Source organism: Macaca thibetana, chromosome 5, assembly GCF_024542745.1.
Source record: "Macaca thibetana thibetana isolate TM-01 chromosome 5, ASM2454274v1, whole genome shotgun sequence".
NCBI classification, from domain to species: Eukaryota; Metazoa; Chordata; class Mammalia; order Primates; family Cercopithecidae; genus Macaca; species Macaca thibetana.
The window spans coordinates 110,848,570-110,875,394 of record NC_065582.1 but is presented as its reverse complement, the minus strand read 5'-3'; the positions used below and the strand labels follow the sequence as shown (position 1 = coordinate 110,875,394).

Genomic DNA, 26,825 nt, shown 5'->3' with positions numbered 1-26,825 from the left:
ACTTAAGTAGTTTCAGAACAGATTACATGTCTAAACAGGTCACAAGAATTCATTCCATAGACTACTGTGAAATTCATTCCATAGACTATTATTTTGAATTTGTTAAAGCTCTAGTAGAGTGATTAAAATTGCTGTACCTAGTAGCAAATTACATTGCTTTGCAAAATACGCATTGTTGAATGTTACACTTCCTGCTTGAGTGTCTAACATTTTGATGCTGAGAATAAATAAATGTTTTGTGGCTTTCTCATTGTTTTAATTAAATTGTGTTTGTAATTTTTCAGTATAATCTTATTCTTGATATAAGTCATAAGAACATAAGTCAATATTTAATTGTTCTAATCAAGGTCAAACTAGAAATGAAAGTTTATAATGATACTATTAATAAAAATAATAATGAATTATTAACCACTTATGAAATGGTAGACACTGTAATAATCATTTTATTGATTGATTTATTAAATATTCAGAAAAGCATTATGGTAGTTACCATTATTATCATTAAAAATAACGTTGAAAATTACTTTAAAAATAAAGAAACTGAGAAATGGAGAGAGTAAAACATTTGCTTATGGTTATACAGCTAATCCCTAGTGAAGCAAGATCTCAAACCCATTTTAACAACACAGCCCACACTCATAGACAAAGAAATATTGCCTCCTTTTGGCAACAAATTGAAAGATTTCAAAAATCTTATATTTCAGATACAGTGGCATGTTAAATATAATACTTTACTGTCCATGTACCATGGACCAGCAGAATGACCATTATCTAGCAGATTTTTAGAATTGCAAAATTTCAGCATCAGAATTGCAGAACATCAGCTTCAGCTAGACACATTGAACCAGAATGTGCATTTTAACAAGATCCAAAGGTGCTTTAAATACACATTAAACTTGAGAAGCACTGATATACCACAGTGTTTCTCAATTTTAAATACACATTTAAGATCACCTGGGAAAATGTATGTATGTATGTATGTATGTATGTATGTATGTTTGTATCATGTGTGTTTATCTGCACATACACACACACAAAGACACACACACATTTCTCATTTCTGAATAATTAAAAATCATTATCTCTGAGGTGGTTACCATGGTACTGGTATTTTTCAGGCCTTCGGGATGATTCCAATGTAGATTCAGGATTGAGAAACACAGGCTAAAACCCTGATACAGTAGTTCTTAATTTTTTTTGTGCACCAGAGTAAGCTAGAGGGATTTGTAAAACTCTCATTGACAGACTCCATTTCCATAGATTTTTATTTTGTAGGTCTGAGATATGGCCTAGGGATTTGTATGTCTAAATGTCCCCAAATGATGCTGATCTAGGAATCACATTTTGAAGAACTATTGATGTGATAAAACTTATGACTTTGCAGAAGTAATTAGGCTTACTGGGGATGGAAGGAAAGAGGGGTAGAAAGTGCAGACTCTAAATCAAGCACACTTGGATTAAGACTCTTCTGTCACCTATTACTTTTGCAAACCTGGTCAAGATATTTACACTTAATTGAGAAAACCTCCATATCCACTTAATGAAGATACTAGTGCCAGTATCATGAACAGCGGTAAGAATGAAATAAAAATGTGTATAAATTCCCAAGATGGTGTCTGACACATATCCTTTCCTTAATCCATGTTGTAGCTAATTATTGGAGCTCAATTATCCCAGTTTTATTTTAAATCCCAATTGCAGCAGTTAGTATTAAAAAATAAATTTCGTATTGCTAATTAGGGCTCATACAGTTGATAGAACTAGCCAAGTGTACAGTGAGAGAATTGGAAAGTTCAGATATTTATTATAGATTAATCATCAGAAAGCTAACAGCACTGGGAAATCAGCCCCTCTACCATACATAGAAAATTTTTCAAGTAAACCCATAGATAGTATATTTACCTTTTTCTACTTTTTATTAAAATTTAAATTTTATGCTTTAGGTTCTGGAGTTCTAGTCAAGTCTCCTCCCATTTACCCACATGCAACTTTCACTATAGTGAAAAGAAATTGCAGATTCCTGACATCAAAATTCTGTTTCAGACATCTGGCATTCTACACATCAATTTTCTACTGCATTTGCTGCTCTTCTCAATTGTTCTGTAAACCCACAACACCCTGTATGATGATCTGAAATGAACTTAACACTGCATTACAATATTTAACGTACTTTCTATCTTCATTACACCATAAGCCTTGAGAAGGTAGATCTTTATTATTTGTCTTTACTTTCCCAAAACTTCCCACAATCTGCATTATTGCAGACACTCAACAAACATTTACTGAATGGATGATGGAGCAGTGTCCTCCAAATAAAATACAAGTGTTAAACAGGTATGTCAAGTATGACCATACGGCTGATGAAATAAATTCTGCTTAACTAGCATTTTCAAAAATAAAGCAATGGGCCAGGCATGGTCGCTCACACCTGTAATCCCAGCACTTTGGGAGGCCAAGGCGGGTGGATCACTTGAGGTCGGGAGTTCGAGACCAGCCTGACCAACATGGAGAAACCTGGTCTCTACAAAAATACAAAATTGGCTGGGTGTGGTGGTGCAAACCTGTAATCCCAGCTACTTGCGAGTCTAAGGAAGAATTGCTTGAACCCGGAAGGCAGACGTTGTGGTGAGCCAAGATCATGCCATTGCACTACAGCCTGGGCAACAATAGTGAAACTCCATCTCCAAAAAAAAAAATATATATATATATACACACACACACACACACACACACACACACATATATAGCAACGAAAACTGAAATTTATACAGTGAAATATTTTCTGCTATTATAAAAATGAATTACTTTAATCCAATATACAAACTAATCAAAAATATGTACTAGAAATTCTCTGAAGCCAAAACCTTAGGATATAGTAGTCTCCATGAAAATGATTGTGCATTACACTCAGAAATATGCTCTATTTTATATGTGGTTAAAGCACATGAAATTAAACAAAAAAAACTTTACAAGTACTTAAATAAAGGTCCAAATTAACTTTATTTTAAAGGAACATTGCAATTAGGGCAGCCAACAAGGTTATGAAACAAGAAACATTTTATGAAATTGTGGAGGAAGCTGTGAATCTTGCTGTGCCAAAATAAATAAACCACAAGATAAAAATAACTCAGAAGTAGAACAAGCAAGAAATGATATCATTAGCAACTAACTTTGACAATTACTTTTTCCCAGGTAAAGCAAGGATACTGTTTGCAAGGACATGATAGGACATAGGTAAATAATAACTGAAAATACTAACATGATTAACATAATATTGAAATAGAAGTGTGAATGTATTTATTCCATTTTAGAGCATCAAAAGTTCTAAAAATATATGAGATAGGAGAAATACTACAGGATTTTTTGAGCCAGAAGCCCAAAGTACGAATACCTCCTCTGAACACACTGATTCTGTAACCTTGAGCATAATATTTAATTTCGGAGCTTCAATCCCTCATCTTTACTTTTTGTGCGTGTACGTGTATGTGTGTGTGTGTGTGTGTATATGTGTGTGTAGTTTCAATAAACTAATACATATAAAATTTCCTAACCCCCTATCTAGTATATGGGTTACATTTAATATATTTCTTTATTTGCCATGCAAGTATGCAGTATTAAAACATTGCAAATCTGTTTAATATATATTTGAGAGGCAGTTAGAGAATCTTGAAGAAGATGAAGCCCCCTTAACAATGAAAAGTCTGCTAATATAAATAGCAGGTGCTTTAAATTTTATATAGTGAAGTTGTCTTTAAATAATAGCTTGTGTGTTTGACTTGTTTCTTACAAAATATTTAGAAAAGTGCTAATCCTGAACACTGAGTAAATTAGAAAGTTTGGCCCTTATTCTTTTGAAAATCCTGTAGCCAATCTCTTACCTGATCTCAGATATTCGTTTCTAGGGGCAGTAATTTCCTGAACTCCACAGAAGTGTAGCAGCAACAAAATTAATCGAGATATAGTCACCCCTTGGGGAAGTTGACATAAAAGCCTAGCTCCCCTGGGATTTTTTTTCCAATCCTTCCCATCAGTTTTCACTGTATGAAATAGGCATACCAAAGGTAAATTCTATCATTCATGAAAATAATTCAAAGCCAGTTCTCAAGTACTCTCATCTTATCTACTTAGTATTATATCTATAACCAAGAAAAGAAATTAAGCAAGGTATATAGCAGGGAGTTAATAAGCCAGATGGTATCAAAATTGCTAATAATAAACATTTAAGAATTTTTGTAAGACTGAAACACATTTTATCTAAATATGTTTATTTAGATAAATATTATTTATCTAATAATATTTTTATTATTAGATATTTTTATGTGATTTATGAAAGTCATTGTGCATCCAAATACATGTCTTCCTAAGGATACTGACATCGTCACACATGTAAGTTTTAAAATGCTAAGGATTACGTCTTTTAGAAAAGATATATAAGAGAATCCTAAAAATGATACACACTAATCTCTCTAGGAATAATTAGGTATAACCTTGCTAAGACTGAAAGGATAGACTGAGTTCATTATGAAAATCTGATTTATGAACTTTCTACTCAAGTAACTTTATGGGAAAGTGTTGGATATTCTTTTTTATATTTTAAGAAAAAAATTTCATTAATCAAATATCGTCAGATCTTGACCTGAAATTCCTCCACCAATTCATCAAAAGGATGTTTTGCATTTGTTTTCTCTCCTCTCGCAATCTTTTTGTTAATGTACTAATTTATATTTTTTAGAAAGATGTGTTCTTTTCCGGTGATTACTTGTGCTAGGAGTGCACTGTGCCCCTTTCCTACATTATGGTATTTGGAAAGAAGGAAAAAATAATTGTAATATTGCTTTCAGAACATGTCATCAGAATAGAGTTGTATAATCTCGATTCATTAATTTTACAAACATTTAATAAACACCTATATTTAGCCAGGAACTCTTTTGGGTATTAAGTATACAATCATAAACAATTCAAAGTCCCTGGCCTCATAGAACTTACCTTGTGAAGGCATGCATGGGGGGCAGGTAGAGATGCATATAACAAAAATAAATAAATAAATATGTATTATGTCAGATGAAAATAAATACAACAGAAGGGAAAAAGTCAGAGGAGGAAATTACAGAGTGTCTAGTATCAGGGCAGGCTGGATGCTATTTATAGAGACTTATCAAAATGACATTTGAGTTCAGACCTGTAGTAAATGAGAAGCCATGAGGGTATTCAGGGAAGAATGTTTTAGATAAAAGGAACAGCGAGTGCAGAAACTCCAGGGCAAGAGTGTACAGGGAGGCCATCATAGCTGAAGCAAAGTGGACAAGAAAGTGGTAGAGAATCAGGAAACATTGGTAACAAAGCAGCCAGGTTGTAAAAGGACTTGTATGCTCCTGTAAAGAATGTTGGCTTTTTACTAAGTACAATGAGAAAACACTGAAGGGTTATTGCAGAAGAATGATATAATATAACATACATTTTAAAAGGACAGCTCCGCTGGCTGCATTGAGAATAACCTGAGCCAACCTAGAAGTTGTGATGATACTCCTGGCTTGGACTAGAATAATGCAGGTAGAAGGGATGAAAACCGGTTTGCTGATGGTTTGCACGTGGCATGTGTGGGAAACGGAGGAATCAAGGATGTCATAATGTCATGTGGATGTGAGCTTTTTCCAGTCCACTGAAAAAGCCAGATGTGTTATCATTATCCCGCAGCAAAACATCCATATCTCTGGCTTCATTGTACCTCTTGCCTGAACTGTGCTGGATAAACAGCCAAACATTGACTGTCTCCTTTTCAAGTTCCTTGCTGTCTGTAAGTTTTACTTTATCTATCTCACTTTACTTAAAGTTACTTACTTTACTTTAAAGTTTCATTTTACTTATCTTTAATACTTTAACTATATCATTTAAAAGCAACAGTGCCTTTCACAGTCAAGTCTATTATATTTTCTCTGTTCTCTCTCTTGATTAGGAAGTCATCAGGCCTTAAGAGAGAAAATCTGAGCACACATTATGTGCTATAGACTGTAATGAGAATGCTAGGTAAATTAAATAATTAAATTCCACAAAATCCTCATGGGATAACTATTATGTATTGATATATTTATATGAAACATATACCTGTACTCTATGTATTAAACATATGAAGTCTAAAATGGACTGTTTAATTTACCCAGGGTCAACAACATGGATGTGTGGGAGCAAAGATTTGAGTACAGATCTATGTGCTTTCTAGAAAAGTCACTAATCTTACTAATCACATGCTTGTATATTTTAAAGACTAACTCTCACAAGCTAACTATATTTTCAGTTGTCTGACCATAACATATTGAAGAGTTCCTACATAATTATCTATATTATGATCATTTATTAACCTAGAACTACTTATGCTTCACTTTGCTGAGGTCAGAGCAGGACCCAGGCTTTGGAATGAGAGAAATCAATTGGTATACGGTGAAGTGGTCCTAACTGCCAATGATGGGCAGAGGGCAATGGTTGAACGTGTGTGTACGGGTTTGTGTGTATGTCTGTGTGCATGTGTGCAATCTTGATGAAATGAAAATTTACAATTAATATGTTTCCATGGTTAACTTGGCCTAGTCTTTTATCTAGGCCAAGTTTGAAAACTTGTTCTGAGATTTCCTAGTTTCATTTGTATGTATGGGTGCCACATGTCTGTCTCATTTAGCCTACGTATTTATTTCAATTCTTCACAATTTAGAATGGTATTGGTGCAGCACTACCTTTAAAAACAGGAACATAATTAATATGTTTTACTCTAAAATGAATTTTTCTGCACTATGGGATTCATTTGAATTAAATGGGTTCTTAAAAGTGAGGGACTAGTTAACATTAGATCATCAGAAGCAGGAGTCCATCCCAAATAGAGGTTTATTTATTGTCATCATTTCAACAATTAACCAACTTGTAAGTATTCATTTTTACTGCTTATATTTAGCACTAGTTGTAAGATATTATTCTCTAGTTTTGTATTTTATATGATAATTTACAATACTTCATTTATATTTATAATCATGGTTAGGATTAGCTGTACATTCATTATGCATGCAAAGTTGCAATAAATAGTTAGAAAATTACCTGCACAAATCACTGAAATAACCAGGCACTTTCTATTTTGCAAATAGAGGTAGATAAAATTCTTAGAATCCAGTTTATTTTGCATAAGAAAAAAAAGTACATAATTATGACAGCTCTTTCTAAACTATCTAAATCACCCATGATTGGCAACTTAGACTTCTGTATGCTCTTTTATTTGGTTGATTTTGCATATTCTGTCAGTTGAATGTACAAGGAATTTCTCTCATAGACACTTTACATTACTGGAGTCACAAGAAAAAGTCCAGGCTCAAACTTCAGAAAAAACATCAAGCCTTGTACCACAGTATTTTGAACTCAGTCCTCCCAGACTGAGAAGTAGGTTGTGGGCTTGAATAGATAGGAGTTTTATATTGAGTAGAGGGGCAAATACTGTTTTTCTAAGAAAAAGTTCCATAATAGAGTAGCAATAGCAGTCCTGTTTATGGATAGTCAGCATCTGCTGTATGCTTCTTGTATTTGTCCATTCCGAAATTTCCTTAGTGATCTGCTCTCAAGATTTCACGTGACAAGAAGCTTCCAAGAGCCAGGGTGTAACAGGAAGCAATCAGAAGGTGAAAGAATTAATTTTTTTCTTACCTGTCCCATTTAACTTAATAATTACGTCAATATCAATTCTAATGGCCTTAGAAGGCATAGAAAAATCAGCTTTTCTGCTACCTCTCCTAGTTCAACAACCACTCCATCAAACCTATGTTAAGTTTAATTAGAATTGCAGTCTCTGATGCATATGTATCCCAGGGAGTTGACCACACCTCCTGCCAAATAAAGAACTAAAGAATGGGCAAGGTGTGGTGGCTCATGCCTGTAATCCCAGCACTTTGCGAGGCCCAGGCGGGCAGAGCACTTGAAGTCAGGAGTGCTGGGATTACATTTTTATTTTTAATTTTTGTGTAATTTTTAAGATGGAAGTTTTCCTCCGTTGCACAGGCTGTAGTGCAGTGGCAGGCTCATAGCTCACTGAAGCCTCAAATTTCTGGGCTCAAGGGATACTCCAACCTCAGCCTTCTACATAGCTGGGACTACAGGTATATGCCACCATGTCCAGCTGATTTTGTTTCATTTTTTGTAGAGAGAGGGTATTGTTTTGCTGCCCAGGCTGGTCTTGAACTCATGGCTTCAAGTGATCCTCCTACCTTAGCCTTCCAAAGTGCTGGGATTACAGCACCATGCTTGGTCCAATTATATTTTTAAATGTATATGTTTATACATTGATTATATATACATAGATAATTATATATATGCATATATATATATATATATATATATATATCTCCTATATTTCAGCTGGGTGAGGTGGCTCATGACTGCAATCCCAGCACTTTTGGAGCCCAAGGTAGAAGGATCACTTGAACTCAGGAGTTACCTAGGCAAAACAATGAGATCTCATCTCTACGATGAATGAAATAATTAGCTAGGCATGGTGGCACACATCTGTAGTTTCAGCTACTCAGGAGGCTGAGGTGGGAGGATGGCTTGACCCCAGGGAGTCAAGGCTTCAAGCCTTCAGTGAGCCATGATTGTGCCATTGCACTTCAGCCTGAGCAACAGAGAAAGACTCAATCTCAAAATAAACAAAAAATAAAATAAAAAGGTAGCAATAGAAAAAAACCTTAGATTTTAAAAAGTCTCAGAGACTTTGAATGGAAGTTCCATATTACTGCAGAGGATCATACACACAGATTTTATTTTACATATATATATATGTATATATACACACACAGACAAATATACATACATAAATATATTGATATACACAGACATATGCCACATAACATTTCAGTCAAGGACAAACTGTACGTAAGATGGTGGTCTCATACTATTATAAAGGTGCTAAAAAACTCCAATCTCTTAGTGATGTCATAGCCATCTTAACGTTATAGCATAACGTGTTACACATGTTTATAATGATGCTGATGTAAACAAACTGCACTTCCAATTGTGTAAAAATATAACAGAATTATATACAGTGGATAATAATTTTTAATAAATGACTATGCTACTGGCTTATGTATTTACTATACTACATTTTTATTATTATTTTAAAGTACATTCCTACTTACTAAAACAAAAGTTAGCTGTAAAACAGTCTGGAGCAGGTCCAGAAAAAGGCATTCCTATCTGCTCCATGCATTTTATTGTCCTTGAAGACCTTCCAGTGAGACAAGATGTGGAGATGGAAAAGTGGTATTGATGACTTGACCCTATGTAGGCATAGGCTGATGTATGTGCTTCTGTCTGAGTTTTAACAAGAAAGTTTAAATTTTTTTAAAAAAAGTAAAAATTAATAAAATTAAAAATAGAAAGCAGCATACTGATTATGGATGTGAAGAAAAATCTTAGGCCAAATGCAGTGGCTCACACCTCTAATCCTAGCACTTCGGGAGGATGAGGTAGGCAGACAGCTTGAGCCCAGAAGTTCAGGACCAGCCTGGGCAACATGACAAAACCCCATCTATACAAAAATACAAAAAAATCAGCCTGGTGAGGTGGTGCACGCCTTTAGTCCAAGCTACTCCTGAGGCTGAGGTGGGAGAATCACCTGAGCCTCCAGTAAGTTGAGGCTTCAGTGAGCCGTGATAGTGCTACTGCACTGTAGCCTGGGTAAAGGAGTGAGACTCTGTCTCAAAAAGGAAAAAAGAAAAATGTGTGTGTGTTTTATGCTAAATGTTATTACAAGAGTCCAAAAGTTGAAACCATGTTTTATTAGTATAATTTCAGTTCTGGGATACATGTGCAGAACGTGCAGGTTTGTTATATTGGTACACATGTGCCAGGGTGGTTTGCTGCATCCATCAACTCATCATCTAGGTTTTTAGCCCCACATACATTAGGTGTTCCTAATACTGTCCCTCTCCTGGCCCCCTACTCCTCGACTGGCCCTAGTGTGTGATATTCCCCTCCTTGTGTCCACGTAGTCTCATTGTTCAACTCCCACTTATAAGTGAGAACATGCAGTGTTTGGTTTTCTGTTCCTGTGTTAATTTGCTGAGAATGATGGTTTCCAGCTTCATCTATGTCCCTGAAAAGGACATGAACTCATTCGTTTTTATGGCTACGTAGTATACCATGGTATATATGTGCCATGTTTTCTTCATCCAGTCTATCTTTGATGGGCATTTGGGTTGGTTCCAAGTCTTTGCTATTGTAAACAGTGCTGCAATAAAGATACATGTGCATGTGTCTTTATAGTAGCATGATTTAAAGTTTATGAAAAGTTTATTAAGTAAAAAGTTAAAGGAAGCAAATGTTCATTTATTTTCAGGAAAAAATATTTTTAAATAAATTAATGTATCCTAAGTCTACAGTAGAGCATGGTAATGTCCTAGGCCTTCACATTCACTCACTACTCACACACTGATTCACCCAGAGCAACTTTCAGTTTTGTAAGCTCCATTCATGGTAAGTGCCCTATATAGGTATAACTTTTTTTTTAATTTTATACTGTATTTTTCCTGTACTTTTTCTGTGTGTAGATATGTTTAGCTCCACAAATAGTTACCATTGTGTTACTTACTATTGCTACAATATTCAGCACGGTGACATGCTGTGCAGGTTTGTAGCCTGGGAACAATAGGCCATACCACGTAGCCTAAGTGTGTAGTAGGCTATACGTCTAGATTTGTATAAGCACATTACACTCTATAATGCTTTCAGGATGCTGAAATCACTTAACATTGCATTTCTCAGAACATATTTAGTTGTTAAACAATACACGACTGTTAAGCAATAGTTTGGTATGTTTAAACCATTTGGTAAGTAGAGGAATGGTTGTTAACTATAGAGATAAATCACTTTAACCCTTAATCGCACTAATATATTTAAATTTGTAGTAAAGAGAAAGACTTTGATAATATATTGGAATGGCGAAGGCAGAATAGACAATTTTTGAAGGTGGACAATATTTAGTAATGTAAACAAACCCTTTGTGTGTCCCAAGAAGTAAGAGCCTTAGCGGTTCTGAGTATAGACTTAGGGCAGGTAAAGACCTGAGAGAGATTTTAATAAGAAAGACAAGATAGATGCTACATACTTTACAGTATATTAAGACTGATACAGTTATTTTGAGTTTGATATAATATAGGCTCAAGGTTCACAAAACAGCATCATAATGTTGACAGTAGTACCATCAATCAGGCTATTAAGATGATAGAACAAGACACAGCTCTCACAGCTTACACAGAGCCAGCACCTGCCCTACTATATGTACAATGGGAATTCATCAATCACATCACAGCTATGAGATGAGCTTCTGAAGTTTAATATGGGTAAATGGATATGACTTACTTTACGGGCTGTGTTATCTGTAGTGTGAGTATCTGTTTTACCTGGGGCTTTCTAAGTCAGGCTGACTCATCCATACACCACACTTCATGTCAGTTTTTTAAAGAAAGGCATGGACACACTAACAGGTGTTTCCATAACTGACCAGAATTTTCCTGTTTCTTCAATACCTGATTATCCGCTTAACTCACCACTATGACCACAGTAGCACACACTGACTTCTTCTTACCCTATTTGTATATTGCCTTATTTTCTGGGCCATAAGCCAGACTCTATAAACCAATGTATAACACTGGTTTTGTCTCCATCTGACTCTTTGGTCTCTGAAATTATTATGATTTAGTTCCAGTCTTTAGTTTCTGTGGCCTGTGTGGTACTGTCTTCAAAACCCCAGATATACTCCCTAGCATCTTCCTCCTCATTCTAATACTTGCTACCTTCACTGTTCTTAAAATGAAGAAAAGAATGGAAGAAATATGGGATTAGATAACTTAGATTCCAAATTCATAATGTTTATGAAGTAAAATGTTGATGTTGATATACAAAATATATAAAGTTAATACAGAATTTAGAAAATCTTAGACATGATTTTTACTAGCTTACCTCTTATACACAGACAATATTGAACATGTGAACTACATTTACAGATGCAAGCAAAACAATAATATCAGAATTATCATTTGTTATTCAAGAATTACTGATGTATGTTAATATAAAAAGTTTCCAAATTGAAGTGTTTATTTTAATGAACATTCAGTATATTCAGTGTATACTTTTTTACTCTGTACTGAAATATAAAATTATGAAATTTCACACAAAATTATAAATTTCAGGTTTCTTTATACAAAAATCAAAAGATCTAACTATCATGAACACATATTTCTCTATGTCAACAATTAAGCCCAGAAGAAGCTGCCTACTCTGCTAAGGTTTACATAGTTTCTACCATTACACATTAAATTTTTAAATTTACTTTTTATTTTATACACATATATACATTTATATTTTTGATGTTTTTTGTTCTTTTTATTTTTTACAAATTTCATATTATAACGAAGTTGCAATAATAGTAAAAAGAACTGTATTCCCATGCATGTATGCCTACATCAACTTTTAACATTTAAAAATTACAGACATTTTACTGTTTATGTGCTTCAGTATGTGTTTCCTAAGAACAAAGTCATTTTCTAATATACCACAATATAGTTATTCAATTAGTAATACAACATTGACATGATGCTATTATTTACTACAAGTCTCTTATCTTTTGTACAGTTATTTCTTTGTATGTAAGGTAGCATTTCTTTCTGGTCACTTTCAATAATTTGCTTATTTTATTTGTTTTTCAGCAGTTTAGATACAATGTGTCTAGACATTGTTTTCTCTGGGTTTAAGATGCTTAATTGTTGCTGAGGTTGCTCAATCAAAAGTTGATACAGGGTAGCTTTGTAAGTTTTCAGGAATTTTATTTTTAAATATTATTAATGTCCTCTCATATCCTCCTGGGACTCTAATTAAATGCGTACTATACTGAACAATATTTTTTCAGAGGTCACTGAACTCTTGTTTATTTCAGTTTTCTCTATATATAACACTTTAGTTCTTCAGATCTGATAATTTCTATTGATATAATTTCACATACACTGACTTCCCTGTTTTGCTGTCTCCAACTAATCATTAAACCCATATAATTAATGTTATATTTTGTCTGGTTCTTTTTTATAATTTTAATTTCTCTACTAATAGTTACATCCATATACTTACTATAAATATCTCTTCTTTTATTCTTCTAATATTTATTATAGTTGCTTTGTCTTTGTCTGCTAGTTCCAATTCTGATCATCTTACTGTTTTTTTATTATGAATTATATTTTCTTGTTCTATTGAATGTCTAGAAATTTTTATTGGTTATAAGACATTATGGATGATACAATGAAGTGATTGTATATTTTGTTTCCCTCTCCATAATAATTGGATAAATTCCTGAAAAATATTAAGGAAGGAAACCATGGGAATTGCTGTGGAAAAGGCATTTTGTACAAAGGAATTACAAATGCAGAGAAATGGTGCATTCAAGGAAAAGGGAAGAGGCCAATAAAAGTACATTTTCAACTTTATATCTTACTTTAGCCATATATGGTAGCTTGTGCCACTAATTCCTAAGAATTTTCAGGGTTCAAAAGGAAATTTTGTTTATATCTTGTTGGTATGAAAGTTTACAGATGTTAGTTTTAATTTTCTCTGTGCTTCCAGGTTATTAACTACTTTTTTTTTTGCCAATTTTCTTTCCAAAAATGTGTAATTTCTCATTATTTTTAATTTATTCTCTTGTCTTTTTGAAAATCTGGATTAATATGTTTTCATGGTTGTCATTTTGGGAAATTAGATTTAATCACTTCACCTAGCAGTAAGACCCTTTAGTATTACACACTACCTGTGGCTCAAGTACAACCCTGAGTATGGGGGCCTCTGTATTACCACACTTAATCCAAACAATGACCCACTTATGGATTTGTTACACCTATTCTTTTACATTATTTTACTCTAAGAAGGTGTAAGATTTTGTGTTCTTCCCTCTCTCTTTACCTCCAAGAAATGGAAACTACGATACAGCTGTATGTACCACATGAGGTGTGGTACTTCATATGGAAGGAATAAGGAATTTTAATTAAAACAGGCAAGACAACTATCATCTTGAATCACAAGACTTGGATATCTTCATTCTTTTTTTTCCCCCATGCACTTTAGTTATAGCAAGAGGAGCAGTAGTGTCTCCTAAGTGGGAAACAGAGCAAAGTTACATAAAAGTATGTGTGGAATAGGGTGCTCTTTTTGGCCTAAATATCTAAATCATAAACTTAAAAAGTACAATGGATATTCAATTCTTATAAACAGAGGAAAAATCATCCATGATTTGTGACTGAATCATAATTTTGTTTAGAGCCAGAATAAATCATAAAACGAAATAAGAAAAAAAATCAATTTTCCAAAGTATTGCAACATTATGAAATAAGAGTCATTCTTATTGCACAGATAAGTAAAGTAAAACTCTAAAACAGGATATGGAAAACTCTGTTATGGGCCAGATAGTAAATATTTTAGAGTTTACAATGACATAGCCTCTGTGGCAACTATTCAGCTCTGTCACTGCAGCATGAAAACAGCCATAGACAATATGTAAATGAATGTGAATGACTGTGTTTCACTGAGGTTTAAATTTCATATGTTTTGAATGGATCATGAAATATTATTACTCCTTTGAGTTTTAAAATTATTATTATTAAATGTAAAATCCATCTTAGTTTGAGAACCATTCAAAAACGAGCAGAATTTGACTCACAGGACATAATTTGCCAACCTCTGCTCTGGAAGGATAAATAATTACCTAAGGACATGCAATTGGTTGGATCCTGCTAGAACATAATCACTTTACATTACAAAAGTAATTCTCTTTTCATTTAATTTCTATGTGATCCCATCAAAATTAAAATCAAGCATTTCTCACCTCTTTGCAAAGCTCAGTCTTTTCTTTTTCAAGGAGCGAGAAATGCCAATAGAGAAGGAGACAGGAAATATCTAAAATGTTTTTTCTTCTTCTTTTATTCCTTTTCAAATGCAGTGTCAACTTGTATCCAGATATTGCTCACATTGTTCCTGCTCTCTGTCTGAAGGTGAAATTCTTCAAATACCTCACTGTCTAAAGTCAACAATTGACATAGTTTATTTTTGTGGGGGAACAGAATGACTTTCTAAGAAAAAAAGTGAACTTACAACTTTTATTACTTTATCCAAGCCAGAAAAATTTGAGTCTTTGAAAAGACTCAAATGTATTTTTTTCAATATTTGAGATACTGTTGTTAAGAATTATTTTATAGAAACACAAAGATGAACTAGGCCAGGCATGGTGGCTCACGCCTGTGATCCCAGCACTTTGGGAGGCTGAGGCGCATGGGTCACCTAAATTCAGGCATTTGAGACCAGCCTGGCCAACATGGTGAAACCTCATCTCTACTGAAAATACCAAATTAGTCAGGCATGGTGGTGGGCGCCTATAATAACAGCTACTTGGGAGGCTAAAGCAGGAGAATTGCTTGAACCCAGGAGGCAGAGATGAGCTGAGATGGCGCCATTGCACTCTAGCCTGCTGACAAGAGCGAGACTCCATCTCAAAAAAAAAAAAAAAAAAAAGGATGAACTTAATTTCTCACCAAAAGTGCTATTAACCAAGGATTTGTACATATTGTACAACATAAATGGCCATAAGGGACACAAAGACCTTGGCCTATTGTGGAATGAATACTATTGTTTACTAGATATTTACATTTTCCTATCACCTGGTAGCATTTCACTCTCTCTGCCTCTGTACTTCGGGGGAAACCATGTGACCACTCCAGTCAATGAATTACTAGGAGAAATTGAACTGTATCACTTCTGAGTTGAGAATTTAATTGGTTCTGTAACATACTCTGGGGTGCTATTTACTATTTATCAGACTAAGTGAAAATGTTTCAGATTACAGTTCCTCCAACAGCCTGGGTCCCATGGTAAGAATAATGGCAACACTGAAAAATGCCACCGTCAACTTGCAATCAAAATTTACGGTGAATAACACATAGAATGAGTAAAAAACAAAGCTTTGTTGGTTTAGGCAGCTAAGGTTTGGGATTTTGTTTATCATGACAGAATAACTTGGCCTTTTCAGACTAATATAGTTATTTGACTTGAGGTCACAACCTGTTAACTCCATCAGCCTTTTATGGGAAGGACAACCATTTATGTGAGCCTATTAAACTCACATAGAAGATTTTATGAAATTTGTCTAATTGCATGTGCTACTTCTAAAATGAATATACAAGAGAGTAGATTTTGTCTACAGCTATCCTCAGAACTTGTATAATCTACTTCATCATGATTTACCTAGAGTGGAATTGACCCTGCTTTGTGCCTATTTTCTCTATGTTACTTTAAACAAAGGAGCTAACCTAAGAATATAAGACTTCCCTGACCCTTGATCTCAAGAGTTAAGCATCTGGCAAGACTCTTTGTTGGTTTTTTTAATTTATTAATATTAGACTCTTAGAATGTGCTACTTTAACAAATTATAGCAAAAATAAATACAAAGCAAAAATAGGCTGAGATACCCTATCTTTGCAGATTCCAATGAAAATACCTCCCATCCTGTAAGTCCCTGGGTTATTCCTCTGACTATGCTTAGTATTTTGGAAAAGGATGCCATATTATTTTAGGAGAGACACATTAAAAAACAAACAAACAAACAAAAAAACCCAAAAAACAAACAAACAAACAAAAAACAATGTTACCATAAAGAAATGCCTATTTTTTGTTGTTTTGAATTTTATCTTTTATTTTAAAAATCTGTGCAAAATCTGATTGTACAAAATAAAAACTAATCAAGAGAGTGCTCCATTTTTCTAATCGTATGTTGTTAATAAAATCATAGGTTAAAAAAGGAAAGCCCTCAAATGAGACGGGTAAGTTTAAAGAGAGACAAAAAATAAAGGTGACATATTTGCCATAAAAAAAGAGGAATGAATTAGACACCCATTGGAGTATTAAAACCAAGAGCAGTGGATTCTAAAGTGGTGAACAGGTAGAATTTTATTTGTTTTTGAAGTGTACAATGCTTTAGAGGCTTCCTTTTTGCTACTGAATATTTTAAAACCTAGTAAAAAGTGGTTAGATTATTTAAATAAATTAAGTAGTTTATATAAATATCTTTTTCTGCCAGAGTTAAATCACCATGGCGGAAAGGGGGAGGAGACTCTTGAGAATCCAGTGGGAGAAATGACACAATTCTTTCAAAGTTACAACTTTGAGGTACAATATTACACATGAGAGCACAACAAACTCAGTATTAATGGAAAAGGACTGGATGCAGTGTCTCACACTTGTAATCCCAACACTTTAGGAGGCTGAGGTGGGAGGATCTCTTAAACCCAGGAGTTTGAGACCACCCTGGTAACACAGAGAGACCCTGTCTCTAAAAAAATAAAAAATTAGCCAGTATGGTGGCATACACCTGCACTCATAGCTATTCGGGAAGCTGAAGCTTGGGAGCTGAAGCTCACTTGAGCCTGGGAGGTTGAGGCTTCATTGAGCCACTACCGTGCTGAGAGACAGGACTAGCTGGATTTCCTAGGCCAACTAAGAATTCCCAAGCCTAGCTGGGGAAGGAGGCCACACCCACCTTTAAACACAGGGCTTGTAACTCAGCTCAAAACCGATCCATGAGGTACTAAAGAGGACTCACTAAAATACCAGTTAGGTTAAAAGCAGGAGGTAAAGAAATAGTGAAATCATTTATCGCCTGAGAGCACAGGGGGAGGGACAATGATCGGGATATAAACCCAGGCATTAGAGCTGGATGGGCAACCCCCCTTAAGTCCCCTCCCATTGTATGGAAGCTCTGTTTTCACTCTATTACATCTTGCGACTTCACACTCTTCTGGTCCGTGTTTGTTCCAGCCTGAGCTGAGCTATCACTGGCCATCCACCACTGCTGATCGCCGTCATGGCAGACCCACTGTTGACTTCCACCCTTCTGGATCTAGCAGGGTGTCCACTGCGTTTCTGATCCAGAGAGGCTTCCATTTCCGCTCCTGTTTGGGCTAGAGGCTGGCCATTGTTCCTGCGCAGCTAAGGGCCAGGGTTCGTCCTAATTGAGCTGAACACTAATCGCTGGGTTTTGTGGTTCTCTTCCATGACCCACAGCTTCTAATAGAGCTGTAACACTCACCACATGGCCCAAGGTTCCATTCCTTGGAATCCGTGAGGCTAAGAACCTCAGCTCAGAGAACAAAACACTTGCTGCCATCTTGGGAGCTCTAAGAACAAAGACCCACCGGTACCATCGCCACTGTACTTCAGCCTGGGTGACAGACACATCTGGAGCTCTAAGATTGGACCCCAAAGGAGGACACTCCGTGGGTTCTGCAAACCTCAAGAGATTCTGTCTCTTAAATAAGTAAATGAGCATATGAAATTATAAAAGGTAACCGATATACCAGCAGACAAATTAAAAGAATACCTGGCATTATAAATGTGAAATTATGGCACTGAGGATGGAAAATAGAATCTGGAGGCAGGAAACATAAGGCCCATTCACACTTCACCTATAACACCTATATCCTCTCCCTAGGGCATACACTGTAAATGACTTTGTAACTTTACTCCATCCCCTTCATTTAGATAAGGCGTACCTCAAGTAGAGAGTATTTAAACTCACAAAAGCTCTGTAACAGGGCTCTTGAGCCCCTATGCTCAGGCCCGCTCCCACACTGTGGAGTGTACTTTCTTTTTCAATAAAACCCTTCATTCGTTGTTTTGTTTGTGTGTTTTGTCCCATTCTTTGTTCAAGATGCCAAGAACCTGGACACCCTCCACCATTAACATGTTTTGGCGAGCCATCCCAGAGGAAGAGGTAAGCCCTAAGTTTGGGATTCATTTTTCTCCCTTTCCTTTCTGCTCCATTCAGGGTCTTTCTCTCTCTTTCTCTCTTTCTCTCTGTCTCTCTCTCTCTCTCCTTTCCTTTCCAACTTGGCACCCTTGGAGGGCAGCACCTAAACACTGAAGCAATTGCAGGTTCTAGCTGTGGCCAGTGAAACCAAGGGGTTTTCACGTGGAGAAGCCTAACCGGCACCGCGCGGTTGGCTTAAGGAATCTGGGTCTTTTATTTTTATTTTTTTCCTCTCTTCCTTTTTCAGTCTTACAGTAGCTTTTTCCTAGTAGCTCCTTGGAATTGAGGGCAATTGGCTGGGTCACTCCCCAGTATTGCCTGAAGGCCTGGGAACAAATGGGAATAATTGCCCTGCCCTGAAAGGGTAAGGAAGTTTAAAAAATTCTTTTCTGAGCGTGGTCCCTAATCCCTACGTGGGATGCAGCTCTGAGCAAACTCACAAGTGTTTCAGGCAACTTAAACCTTCTTTTCATATGCTAAATCCTTCCCTTGCTGTACTCAACTGGCTAAGGAACAAAAGGCTCACAGGGCATCCAGTTCACATTACAGTTCATGACTGTTCTTAAAAATCGCATAGTATGCTTTGGAGGGGAAACCTGCATGTGGCGGGCACTCCTAAGGCCAGAGACATCTGGAGTTCTAAGATTGGACCCCAAAGGACACTCCGTGGGTTCTGCAAACCAACAGTATGCTCTTGGCAGAGGTTCTGAGGTCTAGTATCAAAACCTCCTTAGAATTTTCTCTCGCAGTTGCAATGCTGCTTGGCCCCAAAAGTGTTTGGAATCTGAAGTTGACTGTCTAATTGGAAAGTTTGATGACGTTGCATGTATATAGGCTTTTATGCTGTTCTTCCAAGCAGTGGCCCTCATTAGCGTTTGACACCCTCCTTTGTTACTGTTTGGCCCTAGTGCTCTTAGAGTCTGAGGACTGATTTACAACTGCAGTGGAGACTGCTTAACCTGGAATTTTGTTTCACAGCCTTCCTTGGATTGTCTACTGGGGCAAAGTAAAACCGGCAGGCTTGTATTACTATCTCAGGCTAAGGTTCCAAGCTATTGGATCTTCATTTATGTGTGTGTGTGTATGGGTCTAGATGTGTTTATGTGTATGTACACTTAATTGTTTTATGCCGTGGCTACCAAATTGGCTTGTAAGTAAAAGAGTACTCATAGATTAAGTAAATAAGTCTAAGCAATTTTCAATTTCACATGACTGAAAATATAACTTTACTAAACAAGCTAGCTTTAAAATTATTGGTGAAATGAAAACAGAAATGCCTTCAGAATAGTTAGCATACGTTTTATCTAAATTTTATGTTTGTCTTTGCTAGGTATTTTTAAATGTCAGTGTTAATTCAAGATGGGAGCTGTCCTGGGTGAGCCTGCCTCCCATTCTATTCAAAGTCTCACTGAGATAAATGCATATCTGATTGCTTCCTTTGGACAGGCTAATCAGAAACTCAAAAGAATGCAACTGTTTGTCTCCCACCTGTGATTGGAAAGACCTCCATCCTCCCACTCGCCTGGAGTTGTCCTCCCTTTCTGGACCAAACCCATGTTTGTTTTATATATGTTGATTGATGTCTCATGTCTCCCTTGTTAAAAGTAAATTTATGTACAGTGAATGAGATAAACGCTTTAGGTAAATTTATGTGTAAATTAAAATCTTAAGGCTATTTTTAATGCTCATTTAATATATGGGTCATTTCCAAATAAGAAGGGTTGTAATATTGAGAGGCAGGTCTAGCTGGATTTCCTAGGCCAACTAAGAATCCTTAAACCTAGCTGGAAAGGTGACTGCTTCTACCTTTAAACACGGGGCTTGCAACTTAGCTCACACACGACCAATCAGATAGTAAGGAGAGCTCACTAAAATGCTAATTAGGCAACAATAGGAGGTAAAGAAATAGCCAATCATCTGTTGCCTGAGAGCACAGCAGGAGGGACAATGATGGGGATATAAACCCCAGGTATTTGAGCTGGCAACGGCTACCTTCTTTGGGTCCCCTCCCTTTGTATGGGAGCTCTGTTTTCACTCTATTTCACTCTATTAAATCTTGCAACTGCACTCTTCTTGTCCATGTTTTGTTATGGCTCGATCTGAGCTTTTGCTCTCTGTCCACCGTTGCTGTTTGCCCCTGTCGCAGACCCACTGCAGACTTCTATCCCTCTGGATCTGGCAGAGTGTCCACTGTACTCCTGAATAGCGAGGCGCCCATTGCCACTCTCGATTGGGCTAAAGGCTTGCCATTGTTCCTGCATGGCTAAGTGCCTGAGTTCATCCTAATCGAGCTGAGCACTAGTCACTGGATTCCACGGTTCTCTTCCGTGACCCACGGCTTCTAATAGAGCTATGACACTCACCGCATGGCCCAAGATTCCATTCCTTGGAATCTGTGAGGTCAAGAACCCCACGTCAGAGAACACGAGGCTTGCCACCCTCTTGGAAGTGGTCTGCCGCCATTTTGGAAGCACCCTGCACCATCTTGGGAGCTCTGGGAACAAGGACCCCCCGGTAACAATATGGGGAAATATGTTTCTAAAATTTTTGAATTATTCTTATTTACAAATGCTCGTATCTAATAGTTCAGTATTTTTTGCTTTTTAGGTCCTTACTAAAGTTTTAAGTTACTAAGGATAAAAATTTTAGCTAACATGTAATTCTGTATAAAAAATGTGCCAGAAAGTGTTATGTTATTAGTGAAAAAAAAAGAGTAATTTTGTCCAATTCAAAAGTTATCCAAGAGTTAGTTCAAATTACAGATTTGAAAAGGTTGTTTATAAAACAATGTAGTAAGGAATGATTAAGTAGGGGAGCAAAATGTGGGGAAATCTTAAATAATAAAATATTCTGTAAAACCTGATAGAGAATTGCAGACATTTGGCTAATTAACATTTTCCTAGTTAAAGCTCTTAGTCTTGATTAAAGTAAAGCAAGAAGTATTATAAAAATTGTATTGTCAGTTTGGCAGTTGTATTTTAATATAGTTAAGCATGAAGCTAAATTTAGCGTAAAGCTAAATTTCACATACATGCTTGCATTGCTTCACATTATGTTTACTGTTTTGTGTGGATAGTGCTAAATTGCTTATTGGTCATGTGCCTAACATGGATTTTTTTATTGCACAGAGTGTATAATGGTATTAGTGAACTTAAGGGTGTTGAATTGTGTATCAGGAATAAAATATTCATTATGTAGTTTTTTGGGGGGCCCTAGGTAACAATGCAGCTTCCAGAGTAAATTGAGTATGAAAATTTAGGATTGGTTTTTGTTTATTTGTTTTTGCTTCTAGTTTTCATTTATTTGCTGTTTATTCTCCTCTGGCTTTGCTTGTGTATCTCTATATATAAAATCATGATTTTTTTTTTTTTTTTTTTTTTTTTTTTTTAGTTCCTAATGGAAGGCTTTTATTCAGTTCTGTGTTCCTATGCATTTCCCGCAAGTCATCATGCATTCAATTTATCTGGAATTCCTAAGCTACTTTTGTCAGGCCTGCAGGAATGAATGGAGCACACCAGCTTTTTATTCTTACACTAACTTTTTGGATTTTAGGCTTCCTGATACTTTAAGTGTGTTGAGTGTACTCTCACAAATAAAATTTGAGTCATTTTTCTCTCTCTGTTTAGTTTCTCCAGAATTCATAACTATCTATGAATATTCTTAATTCAAGGCAGTGTGTGTGTTTGCATACAGTAAAGCAGGGTCAGCAGGGTTGCCAGGGCTGCTTAGGGAGAGCGAACCCAGGAACCTAGAAAGACCACAAAAGGGTAAGAATTTCTTACCAGTCTGTCTCTGGCCTCTTTCTCTCTGTTCAAACTGGTTAAATATAAAGTAAAAACCACTGTTTATCTCTTCTGCAAAGTTTTAATTTATTGGTTTAATAATAATAACAGCCTAAATAAAATATTTTGTCAGAAAAATAGGAAATGCAATGCCTTTAATTCACACAACTTTAGTAATCTTTGGGAAATACAGTTTTCAAAATTATTGGTAAAATAAAATTGTCTTCAAAATGTAAACATGTAGTCTAAATTATGTTCAAGTGTTAGGTTTGCTAAATACTTTAAGGTCATAAGCTGCTTCTTTGGCTTTTGAAAATTGTTTAACTTGCCAGTTTTCCATCTAGATAAGGCCTGGGGACCTTTGGAGTTGGCCACACCCTAGCTATGCTGGACATAGACCTTATCAGAACGTAACTTACTAAATTTTACACTAAAGTTAAAATTGCTGAGACTCACCAGTGTAACATGCAATTAAGACTACTAAAATTAGATTTACATGCAAGGTGTGTAAAAACAGTAAAATGTTCTTTTTTATTAAAGGATTATAAGAAGGCATAGAAATGTAAAATTTCCCTAGCAATAAAGGGTTAAGTTAGACAGGGAAAGATGAAGGTTCAAAGAAGTGGTGGAAAATTGTGGAAATTAATCTTGCAGAAGAGGTTCTCTGTGTGAACATGTTGACTAAATTCAAAGGGTTATAAAAGGTGTTTGTTCTTTAAAGTTTCCGAGTCATCATTTTGGCAAAATAAATAACTTACAGAAATCTGGCATTCCCAAAATCAAACTTCAGTTTCAAAATTGACTTCTCTGGCACCTGGCTTTTCCAGTACCTCGGAGGGCCCCTGAAGTGTCCAGAAAAGAGAGGTAAATAGGATTATTTGACATGTTTAGGTACTTGGGATTGCCAAAATGATGCTCTATCTTCTTTAGGTTATATTTTTGTGAATAATACTACATATATTTCAAAATTGTATGGGATTTATAAAATTCTAATGTCTAAATATATGCTATAAATCATAATTATAATTATTATGTCAAGTTATTGTAAACCACAGAAATAACAAAATTTCCTTGTGTAAAGTTACTAACACAAGTAAAACAAAAAATTAATGAAATATTAATACTTTCACATTAAACTCACTATTAAATTGTTTAAAGCAGTTTATAACCAATGCTTGATTCCATACTCCTGGGAAAACACTTAAAGCTTCAGGTACCTTTGGTCACCTGGTCGGCCACTTAAACATTTTATAAAGGGATTTCATTCGATTGTTATTTTCAGTGAATGTTTTCTGGTTGTATTAAAGCTTTCCCCTGCAAGAGGACTGATGTTATAAGAGTAAATTATTATGCTACAATGTATTTTCACAAAATGAAGAAAGCCTTTTATGGTTTGAATCTTCTGGAAACATCAGAGAAAGATTGTCCCTGCCATTAACAGTACAATAAAACTTCAAGACCTTTAATTTTGGTTTCATAATCTCACAACTGAGAAGGGTTCCTCCATGCTCTTGGAGCTGTGCACCCATTGGAACCCTTGAGGTAAAGCTAAACAGGAAAATTTCTCCCAAGAAGACGATGGCATCCTTGATGTAAAGAGTGTTTCCCAAGTTCACAGATTAAAACTTCTACTGTCATAAAACTCTTATCTTTGAAATTTTTTTATGCCTATGCCTCTATGAACAATGGAAGTGGAAAGGGGGTCTGTTATGTGCACTAATGGGGTGCACTTTTATTTGTGAAGGAGTTTGCAGCCAGCCTTATACATGGATAATCTTATACTTGATAGATAAAAGATGAAGGCCCAATGTAGGTAAGAAACCTTAATATGTGGCCTCATAATCCGTCAAAAACACTGGTTCATTCCTCTTAACGCATATCGTGGGTTACAGAGAACATTGTCAAAAGGCCTTCACTCTTCTAAAAGGGCATCATTGGTTAGGTCTTTTTTCCATGGTTTAAAGTAAAAGAAGCAATCATTAGAAATGTATCCCTCATGATAGGCTCTATAGCAAATTCTACTGTAAAGGCTACAGTTAACAACAAACTTTAAATTCTCTTATGAAAGTTATGCTAAATGAGAGAACTGGCTGAACAGAGAAGTGTCTGTCCAGCTTCTGGCACTTGTGGCCTATGGGGAGACACATCAAATAAAGACTATAGAGATTCCGTGGTAGGGGATTGATGAAGAAACTTCTTAGTCAAGTGAGTAAACTCTTTATCTAGCTCATTATTTAATCTATTTGATTTTATGAAGTCTGGTTAATGGAGACCTCGGGTAAGGAGCATACTCTGAACTCTTGGTATTATCCTCCCAATAGTTATGATAATAGTCTCCCTGGTGTTCTGTATTCTCTCAAAGGTTTTAAATGTTTGCATGCAGCTCTCTCTAGAATGCCATATGGTCTCTCTTCAACTAGAATAACAGGAGCTGAAAGAAATGTGCAACCACAAAGACACCATAAAGCGTAAGTGAGGTGCTGAGACTGGAAATCCAAAATTATGGTAACTGATAGTGGCGTTAAGGCGTTAGGTTTTGGTCACGTTCTCACCTAAGTGAGGACTTGACCAAAAAGGGGGACTTTTTTAAACAAAATTCTGCAAGGCCATTGTTTTGGACTAGACTCATGTACTAGGCCCCAACAAATCAAACCAAACCAAAATGCAATAGCTCATGCTAAGACTTTAAATAAATACATAGATTCTAGGATAGACCAGGTTTTTTTTATCCTGCAAATCTCTAAAACAAACATTTCTGACAGCATAGGTATCCATCCCCTGAAGTATGCATTACATATTTTAACTAAATTCATTTCCTTTCTCCTAGAAACCATCAAGCTTCAGCAGATCATGCAACAAAGGTTCCAGCCAGTTCCAGGTGAAGACACTGCCCGTGGCCATAAAGAAGTTACCCTGCCTCCACTAGACAGGACAGGGTGAGAGTTCTGTCATCCCAGATAGGTAGGGACTACTCCTCAAAACAGCATGAAGCAGTTACAGAAAAAAGGACCATTAGTTCGTCTGCCTCCCATAAAGATTTATGGGAATTGCATCCCTTGGGGAGATATAAGGTAGGAAAATAGGGTCTGGAGGCAGGGAACATAAGGCCGATTCACACTTCAGCTGTAACAGGAAATATCTTCTCTATAAGGCATACGCCATAAATGCCTTTGTAACTTTACTTTCCTCTTCATTGACATAGGGCATACCCCAAGTAGAGGGTATTTAGACTCACAAAAACTCTGTAACAGGGCCTTTGAGCCCCTATGCTTATGCCTGCTCCCACACTGTGGAGTGTACTTTCATTTTCTTTTAATTTTTTTTTTTTTTTTTTTTTTTTTTTTTGAGACAGAGTCTCACTCTGTCACCCAGGCTGGAGTGCAATGGCATGATCTGGGCTCACTGCAACATCTGCCTTCAGGGTTCAAGTGATGCTCCCGCCCCAGCCTCCTGAGTAGCTGATATTACAATCACATACCACCATGCCTGGCTAATTTTTGTATTTTTGTAGAGATGGGGTTTTGCCATGTTGGCCAGGCTAGTCTTGAACTCGTGACCTCAGGTGATCCTCCTGTGTCGGCCTCCAAAAGTGTTGAGATTACAAGCGTGAGCCACCACACCCGGCCTGTACTTTCATTTTCAATAAAACCCTTCATTCCTTTCTTGATTTGTTTGTGCATTTTGTCTAATTTTTGTTCAAGAGACCAAGAACCTGGACACCCTCCACTGTAAACAGCATTACACATAATGCATCCTTTCTTTAAATCATTTTTAAAAAGTCAATTCCAAAATATTACTATACTCTTGGGTATATTCTTCTTATTTCCATTTAATAATACTTTGTTAAATATAATTGTGATTATGTATTTTATCTCTTCTGTCCCCGTATTCTACTTTATAACATACCATGAGCAAATGCTCTTTGTTTGCAAATAAAGAATTTCAATCATAATACATACTAACAGCAAATATATTTTTAGGGCTGCAAATTAAACCCATTTTACTCACTTCAAATATCACACAAAATAAATCTGTAGACATGTATATTGAAACAAAAATAGCAAGAAAATTGCTATAACATATGAGGTGTTAGAAGACTCTAAAAGAAAGATAAATAATAATTCAGATTTACTCGAATAGCAACAAAGCCTGGTTATATCATCTTATATCATCTCGTACAAGTG

General features: G+C 35.9%; 1 long non-coding RNA gene across 1 annotated transcript; it reads left to right on the top strand.

Moving 5' to 3' along the window:
• Positions 1 to 5,254: 5,254 nt before the first annotated feature.
• On the top strand, positions 5,255 to 26,432 carry LOC126954303 (uncharacterized). Its single transcript, XR_007725575.1, has 3 exons — positions 5,255 to 5,794; positions 18,761 to 18,823; positions 25,469 to 26,432. It is a non-coding gene; the product is annotated as an uncharacterized LOC126954303 (long non-coding RNA).
• Positions 26,433 to 26,825: the final 393 nt, after the last annotated feature.